We start from the raw sequence: 8,055 nt of genomic DNA, 5'->3' as shown, positions 1-8,055 counted from the left end.
CTTTCACCACACAAGGTGCACCATAACGAATCCAACACTTTTTACATGATATGTTTTCTCTAAGAATAAACACTGCTTGAAGCTTTTGCAGTAATACTTGTCTTTTTGATTCTACGAATTTAACATGCAAGTGTTCAATGAAATGACCATCTGCAAATCTTGATCATTGCTCAAAATCAGGGTATAATGCACCATGAAGGGAAGGCTCTGCTTGATTTTTATGTTTCCTAATGAAGCAACTACGTGCAACCCTTCTGCTGGCCTGTATACAGCAGGTTTGTCTAGCTAGGCGAACTGTGGTTTTGCTATAAACATGAAATGGTACTTGGGAAGTGAATGGCTTTTTAAAATGCATTTAACATATATATATATATCAGCTTTAATAGTGCCTGGTGTAACCAACATCAGTGGAAAGACTGCAGCGGTGGTGAATGAACTAAAGTTATTCTTAGACGCATTCAGAGCAACACAGATTTGCAAAATGCCATTTCCAGAATAGGCCTTTTATGAACCAGTTGCAAATGTAAATAATTTGCCTTTAAGACCATGATGCTGTGCATGCTGTAATGCCAAAACAGTTGCATACAAGCAATCTGTGTACTACACCCCTAGTTTTATGGTGGGTCTGTACTGCACAATTTTCACTCAAGGTAGTGAAAAGTATGTGCCATAAAACAGGCCTCTGCTTACTGAAAGCGGCAAGTAAATACTCGGCTTTTAAGGCAGGAAAGAAGTTACAAAGTTCCTTCTGCAGGTTTCAAACTTCAGGCTAGTTATTTGAAAAATATCAATCCCTGACCTGCAATGATTGAAGTTTTCAGCAAATAACCTTTCCATTGTAACAGTGAAAACACACCCTTATTTGAGGAATGACTTTTCAAAAGCCTGCGTTTCATGGCGGCTGTCAAGTAGCCCTGATAGAGAAACCAGTCACGACACGCAACCAAACCCCCGTAGCACATTTTCAACTATACCCTCATGATGTAGCTTTAAAGCAAGTGTTAAGCAATACAAATACAAATCCCTTGATTTCATTCATGATTTATCACTGGTGTATACATACAAAGACAACTGTACAAGATGTGGTTATCTGTACATAGTTAAATTGAAAGGTAACTCACCATACAAGGAAAGCATGGTAGAGAGAGTAGGCAGATGGTTTCTTGACACTCGCAAAGTGAACAAGGGAGGGGAAAACCTCAGGGTGCTTGCCAACGTTTCAACAAGAGGACTTGTTTTCGTCTGGGGTCAACATATCCTGAGGAAACTTGGAATCTCTCAAGTACAGGGTTGTCCACTCTTAGTGCGAACATGCGAGCGCATGGCTGTGCTCTTTGGAGGGCCACTGCTTCCGACATTGCCACACATCTAAGTGAATTGACAGATAACAAGAAGCACCACAACCAGGTGCATCTCCTCCTGCTCCATTCTGCAGCCATGAGTGGCTGTGTCGCATGCAGTGGACCTCTAAAAACTGCGGCCACGCGCTCACATGTTTGCACCAAAAGTGGCCAGCTCTACATTCCGGCACTGGCATAATTATTTAAAAAGGCCTTGCACATGGTCAGAGGTTTTCCAAGTACTTCATATTGCTGACTTATTTTTTCTTTCACCGTACCCCTCCACCCCAACCAGTCCTTTCCCCCTCCTTTCCTTTTTCTTTAATTTATCATTATACTTTCGCCCTATGCCCTGCACCTCTGGGAACCCTTAGCTTCCACACCCCCTCCCCCTTCTTTCTGCCTTTTCTCCGAACCTGCCGTTTATTTTCTCTTTTTTCTTCCAATTAATTTGCCTCCCCCCTCCCCTGGTATTTTATTTTGCCATGCTGCTTAATTCCTTTATCCTAGTGTTTCAGGTAAAGGCAGCCAGCCATACCAAGCCACCTGTTTTGGCTGGACACAAAGCCTTTCAATCCCACGACTTCTCCACGCTCCACACCCCGGGATTCATTTCTATAGAGCTGGCCTTTTCTTTTCACAGTTTTGCAGGTCAATCGGTTAATCTTCTTTAGCAGCCATCATGCCTGGACAAGGTTCACGCTCCCCATCCTAACGCCCTTCCCATATCTCACCCTCGTCCCACACGCCACGCCTTTCTCCGCGAAGTGAAAACCTTATTTAAATCCCACCAATGATGAATGCTTTGCCAGACAAAGACAAGCCCTCTTGTCGAAATGTCGGCAAGCCCCCTGAGGCTTTTCCCTCCCTCATTCAGTTTTGAGATGCCAGGGATAGGTGTTCAGGCAGCCATACCACACTAAAGCACATTATTTAGTGACACAAAAGGCTCAGTGCCTTTAGTCCTGACAACATCCTGAATCATGCTTTGGTGGCTTACTATACCAAAACACTGTACATGACAAAAACAGCTAATTAGTGAGGGCTACTATTTGCTATAGGTGAAATTGTAACATTCTCTTACAATAATGAAAAGAAACCACCAGCACTGACATCGATGTACAATTTAGCTGCAACATATGGCCCTAACATGACAACCTAGATAAGCGTAAATTCCCTTTTCGCACTTCAAAACTGCATGCATTATTTCAAGAAAGCACGAGAACAGCTAGCTCATACATAGTGCCAAAGAAATGAGTGCATATTAGTACCACTTATGAGGTGTTTATCGGCAACTGGAATGAGCAAGGCTATGTAAATGGCAATCCAGAGTTGCAGAAAATCAGAAATAAGTGCAATTCATTTGAGACCTAGTCTGGGATCTGAGTGGAATGGCAACCATTACTTAAGAAACAAAATGATACTGTACCAATCATACCTGAAGCAGAATAGCTTTAGCCCTTCCAAGTCCCGCACTATACTCAGTAGCAAGGTAATGCTAAAGGTAGCATGAATCTTTCAACCAACAGTAAGCATGTGAAGTAAAATAGGACAAGTTTGATGGTTTCATTGTTTTACTTCTTAAGGGTCTACTATAGACACCAAATTTTGCTTGCGTGTTTTCTTCTTTCAAACGATGCGTTAGACATTCGTATACATGGAGTACAGAGTCGATCACACTTGTCTAGACCGCTCGAGCGGTGTGCTGCGGAGCAAATGAAGTTAAATCTTACCGCAGCTGCTTTGCTGATTGTAAGGCGCTGGTGCGCGTGCGTTTCATATGAATATTAGGCTGGTCTTCAGTGCAAGTATTATCAATGAATGCCAATATCTACTTTTTAATTTCGCTTTAATTCCACTGGACTGCACTGCTCAAGCCCTCTAGACAAGTGTGATCGACTCTGTACTCTGTGGTATTCGTGTACGAACGCTAAATAATTTATAATTGAATTTCTTCTGAACGTTGTTTCAGTTTAATCAGTCGAACGATGACTGTGACGCGTAGTTTGTCTTTAGGTCACATGGGGCATAAAAACTGGGGTATATAATTGCAGACAGATCAGTTTTTGTCATTCCAGGTATTGGAAGAGGCTGTTTTATATGTCGTTGTGGATTAAAAGTACATATTATTGAATAAATTTGTTTTCCTAGTGCATTACGTGACCAAAATATCAACCTGACGTCCCAGTCATCGTGCAGTTGACAAAATCGAAGCAGCATAACAGAAGAAATTCAAATTATTTAGCGGTTGTAGGCAGATACCACCCAGTAACCCATGTATTCTAATGTTTAACATATCGTTTGACAGAAGAAAATGCTCAATAAAATTAGGTGCCTATAGTCCTTTCAGCACTCTATGATAAGGCATCAGGTCATCATTCAAATTTTATTTGCCATGCTGTGATATCGGGTCAGTTGAGTGATTTTCACAATTCCTGACAGTTCATGCTTCTTGCTCATTCCATTCCCGCGATATTAAATTTGTGCAGTGACCTTTTCTGGCCTCTGCCTGTGCACAAACATCAAGGCATCAGTCACCAAGTTGGGTGTTAAAACTGATTGAGAACAGAACGAAAAATTTAAAAAAAGCACAAGTCTTTTGTTCTCAGAAGGCTACAGAATTCATTTATGGTTTATGGGAGTTTAACATCCCAAAGCGACTCAGGCTATGAGGGTCGCCGTAGTGAAGGGCTTGGGCAATTTTGATTGCCTGGTGTTCTTTAACATGCACTGACATCGCACAGTACACGGGCCTCTAGAATTTAGCCTCCATAGAAAATCGACAACCACGGCCGCGAATGAACCCGCGTCTTTTGGGTCAGCAGACAAGCGCTATAACCACTGAGCCACCGCGGCGGATCTACAAAACTCCTTTCGCGATGAGATGAATGCTCGAAATATCGTCATTAAGAGCATCATGTGCGGCCACAGAAACAATCACTGCGGCCACAGAAACAATCACTGCATTTTTCATTTTTTTGATCAAAAGAACAAGCAATTATAGTCAATGCTGCTTCAATTAGCTATGGCTTAAAGGTTTAATGTCTATACTTTGAGTAACTAAAAGGGAGAAAGTTATTCTAGCTCCCTTCTCTCTGGCATTCGACTGACTGGTGACTTCACTCGTAACTGTGATCAGCCCTCGACGCACTTTTATGCCAAAGTACTAAGAAGTAACTCACAGCATCCAACATGATGTGGCAGTTGTTTGCCATCAATCTATCCCCTGGCACGTCGAGCTTCCTGGACACATTAAATATCAGTCAATGACTACACTGTACATGAAGTTCCTCATGGCGTGGTCCATCTTGACAGAAAGCGTGAGAACTAGGTCGATGAGATAAAGATTTTTGTGGGGATAAGGTGGCCACAGCTGGCACAGGACTGGATTAACTGGAGAGGTATGGGAGATACCTTCGTCCTGCAGTGAATGTAGTCAGGCTGCTGCTGCTGATGATGATGATGATGACAAACACTGTAGTATTGGTCCGGGGCGGCCGAGTGAAAAAAGCCATGACTCAGTGGCTTGAAAATGACATAAGAGGATTCACTGGACAAAGAATAGGAATTAATAGACTGAATGACCCTTATGTGTCTTACGAGTGCATGCACTTGAGAGGTGATTGCAGCTGTGGACGCAGCTGTCCCCCGAAGTTTTGAGTCTGTCAAGATGACACACAGGGTAAGGTATTCCCTGTTTTGCGGCCGAAGGAAAAATCGTCAGCGAGTGGAGTTACCTTGCTGTTCATTGTCAACATCTGCTGCTCAAAGTAAAGAAAACTAGGGTATAAGAAATACAGCATTTCATATTATGCTTTAATCAAATGCAATGAGAATGAAACAGACTATAGACTTGTTTTATGACGTTTGCATTCTTTACTTTGCACCAGAACAAAATAAATTTGTGTACAGATGACCTATTGCTTGCCACACTCCTAGAAGAAATGAATCCAGGTCTCAGACAGTCTACCGAGAGAATACTGATGCTGCATGTGCATTTCTCTGAACTGTTCTGAAATAGGCAGAAGTTACCAATTTTTTTACTACCTGATTACATACTGTAATCTTTGCAAGGAATATGAGGTTAACGGACTGGGAAAAAATGTCAGGAATGGTACCTTTGGTACTTGGCACCTGGATAAACAGCTGACCCAGTGGGCGTCCCCAGGGGCTCTGCTACCAGGCGCCCCTAACAACAGTAGCCAATGGACCATTTGCGGAAACGCGAGCGCCGCCTGCCATGCAAGCAGGGAAGCTCCGCTGGTACTTTTGGTTGGAAATGGGTTCTCGAGCAGGCATGTGCAAAGGTAGATTTCAGCTGTTCACTTGCGCTTGTTTTCTTGCTTTAGCATTGTTTCTTAGCCGGAAACGTGCGTTTGCTAACGAAAGAGGATGATAGAGGAGGAGAACACCTCATTTCCGTTCTTAGAAACGGGGTGAAGCGAAGAGTTTTCGAGTTGTACCCTGAAAAATGACCATGTGCGGCTAAACTACTACCTCACCGGAACGCCGAATGACCAAATGAAAGTTTGCATGAATGTGCGCCTAGGTGCGGGCGAGTGTAACAGCATAATGAAATGCACTTTCCTAATGCACACTGAAGACATTTATGTTCGCGCTTCCTTGATAGGGCAGGGGTTTCTGCTAACTTCATGCAGCACCTTTTGCCGCAGGCCACACTTAACTGATTATAGTAAACGACCCGTTGTACCATCTCAACCACGGCTCGTGCTGATACGATAGAGCATTGCTTTGCGTGCTAACAGGCCGCTGGAGCGTTAGAATGCGCGGATATTCGGTCATTCCAGCTCCTATAGGTGGCGCGGCAGCAGTGCGACATGGCTGACAAGGCAGTGATGGCGCCCATGCCATAGCGTGCGTATGTATGAACCTCCTCCATGTTTGTAAACAAATGAGGTGGCGCTGATGTCGCTAGCGAGCTCGTGGTAGGCAAAAGGTCGGGGAGTGGCGTCGCGGATAGGTGTTGAGCGCGGGTTTTCAAGGCTTGTAGGCGCGTTTCCAGTTTCTGCGAATCATAGCAATGGTCGATGCTTCCAACTTAGTAATTTGTTGAAGTACACGAGCTCGCGTTGGCCACGTGCGGCCTATAAAGAGAAATAGTTTGCCACTGTATTGTATATATGTTTAGTAGTAAACATGTAGAAAGCGTTCCTGCCGTTTATTTATGCGCTACGCATTGAATAAAACAAGTTTTGACACACTGCACTAGCCGGAATGATTTTACTTCGGGACAATAGTGAGGGGAAGAGCTGGCCTTGTTTCGTCGGAGCAGACATGCGCTCATCGTCTGCTGACATACCTACGTGTCGCGCTGTGCGAAAAGTGGTGACAGCGTCGTGTCCCTGATCTCCTGTCTCGCTTAGCTGTTTTCAGCCGCATGACCACACACCAGCCAGGCCGACTTGTCCTCTTGTTAAGCTAGTCGATTTGGTGAAAATTTTTGATTTCTAGAATTATTTTCTTTCCTAGCCCTGAAGTCTAGTTTCGTGACGAAAAATTATAGCAAAATATTGAGTACAAATTTATAAATTACGCTTTTTAGAAGTGTGGTCGTCAAAAATTGTGATGTAATTTCTTTGATTTCAGTGCCGCATTTCTTTGACCAAAGCGAAAGCGAAGATGCCATAAACGAGGGAATAAACTTTAAGGTTCGTTTTGTGACCTCTCACATTTTCTGCGACTGGATCACTCACCTTCGTAATTCGCATGAAAATCAAATGATTCCATTTGTCGCAAACTATTTCTGAGACGTTGAGGAACGTAATAAATCTCTCGATTTTTCCCCTACACGTGCAGTACTGTGTTAGTTATTTCTTGTAAGAAACGTTTTCATGTAACTATGCATGCATAAGTACTGATCATATAGAAAAAGAACTAATCGCGTCATCGTACAGAACAGGGCTTTATGTACATGCTGGCATGAAAAAACTGCGCACTATCTAGTCAATTATTTGAGACCTTGGGGGGACTTGACGACGGTGTTAATTATAATTACCCATAACTGCACCAGGTATAGCTATAAATAAAAGGAATTACTGAAACTAGCGTAGGAATTTCATATTTGCACCAAGTTTAGTTACATATCGCATGCGTGAATAACGAAAACTCTTTTCATGCCGCGTCCCCTCTCAATCTCGCCACGTGTCTGTTAGTAGCACGCCTGCGGCTGCTTCGTTCCAAACAAGCTTCGCGATCATGTACTACCTCATGAAACTTGACACATGCATGATGCAATGAAAAAGCATATGGCGTTTAGCACACTTAAGGTACGCTATTCTAAGCACACCAACGCGACCGCGCAAGATTGTCACAACTTACCAGACTTCTTTCTACTCGAATGAAATAATTACGTCGTCATATCAAGAAACAGTTTCAAGTAAATATTAAATGTCATAAAACGCGCCATTAAAACGTGCTGTGCTATTAACAAAAAAACGCATTCCTTGGGGGCGAGTGAACCTGTCGGCACCCCGTGCACTCCGGCTCAAGGTGATAAGTACGTGTGCAGCTGCATATGTCGTTTTTTTTTTTCCTTGAGCAATTATCAGCCTACTATCCTGAAGTTCAGGTGAATGAACGCAGTAATTTGCATGCTATTAAGTGCATTGAGTGTCAGTGCCTATCGACTCCCAGACTTCGCGCTTTACTACCGTGGCCCAATGCCTGTTAGCCAGTTTCCGAATGCGGCATTTAT

Source organism: Amblyomma americanum, chromosome 1, assembly GCF_052857255.1.
Source record: "Amblyomma americanum isolate KBUSLIRL-KWMA chromosome 1, ASM5285725v1, whole genome shotgun sequence".
NCBI classification, from domain to species: Eukaryota; Metazoa; Arthropoda; class Arachnida; order Ixodida; family Ixodidae; genus Amblyomma; species Amblyomma americanum.
This window is presented reverse-complemented; position numbering follows the sequence as displayed.